Source organism: Phodopus roborovskii, unplaced genomic scaffold (genome assembly GCF_943737965.1).
Source record: "Phodopus roborovskii unplaced genomic scaffold, PHOROB, whole genome shotgun sequence".
Lineage (NCBI taxonomy): Eukaryota > Metazoa > Chordata > Mammalia > Rodentia > Cricetidae > Phodopus > Phodopus roborovskii.
This window is the reverse complement of record NW_026125444.1, coordinates 3,320,546-3,321,917: the sequence shown is the minus strand read 5'-3', so window position 1 is coordinate 3,321,917 and position 1,372 is coordinate 3,320,546. Positions and strand designations below refer to the sequence as shown.

General features: G+C 31.9%; 1 non-coding gene across 1 annotated transcript; it reads left to right on the top strand.

Moving 5' to 3' along the window:
- Window positions 1-555: 555 nt before the first annotated feature.
- LOC127215475 (U6 spliceosomal RNA) lies at window positions 556-658 on the top strand. The gene has a single exon (XR_007833952.1). It is a non-coding gene; the product is annotated as a U6 spliceosomal RNA (small nuclear RNA).
- Window positions 659-1,372: the final 714 nt, after the last annotated feature.

The window sequence follows — 1,372 nt, the reverse complement described above, 5'->3', positions numbered from 1 at the left end:
GGCCATTCAGAGACCATGTCTCAAAAACCAGGGTGGTTTTTCAGACACAGAAACAGTTGTCTGCTTGTTTTTCACATGCATTTACACGTATGTGCAGACATACCTGTGCATACATGTATATCCAAAAACTCACACAAACATGCACACATACACACACACACACACACACACACACACACACACACACACACACACAGGTACACAGGCAAACACAAAGAAATAAAACCTTAAAGATGCAATTAATTTAAGTCTGTACCTCTTTCTTATTCCATTAATTCACTCAATTTCCAATTTCCACCAAAACCCTGAAATGAAATATTTATGATTTGTCTCTATGGTTACTGAGTAGGTTTTCACCATTTCCTAAAATAGAAAACTGACTTGTGTGGTTTAAAATTTTATAGAATACATATTGATTTAAATACCATATGTAAAAAAATTCGAACAGCAAACTCAAGTTACATATTTATGGAAATTTAATTGCAGTGAGGAAAAAACTAGGCTTATATTTAGTAACATGAGTGAACATAACTGCTACAAACACAGTAAGTGTGTTTGCTTTGGCAGCATATATTTCAAAATTGGAACAATACAAAGAAGATTAACATGGCCTCTGTGAAAGGATGATATACAAATTCGTGAAACCCTCCATATTTTTTAAATACATGAAAAGCATCCAAAAGCTGATATGCATGAATCAAATGTAATAACTAATCCACCTGTGTGGAAGAGAGTTTCATAAGCGTGATGTTTATCATTAATGGTGAAAGGATATTTAGTTTGTTTCTATCTTTTTCCCATTTTGAGTGTGGTTACAATGAATGTTTTTATACCTATCTCTTTACACTCAGTCAAATGATTCCAAGCAAAGGGCTCCTTCAACATTATTCACTCATAACTGCTTTCACCCAAGAAAATTTTAGATAACCCAGGGATGTGTAAAATGAATACACATACCAATATTTTATGAAAATAAGTGATAAATAAATTAATTTATTTGTTGAAACTGAATCTGATTCTCTACCTAGCAAAGATCACAGAAAATGTGTACAATTATTGGTAGGTACACATTTATTTTATATAAATTTTTATGGGTGAAATTTTGATATTATAGAGAATTTTCAATCTTATTTGGAGCAGGCCAATATTTTTATTTTATTATAGTTGATGCTGGCAATGTGACTCCACATTACATACATAGTTCAAAATGAAAGTACTATGTTCATGGCCCTCTCAAAAATAGTTAGAATTTATAATCCCACTCCAAGGCCAAAATTAATTTAGTGATATTGTTTTCCTTTTATTATTATTATTATTATTATTTTTCTGATTTTACATATTGATCCCAGTGCCCTCCCCCTCTCCCTCTCTT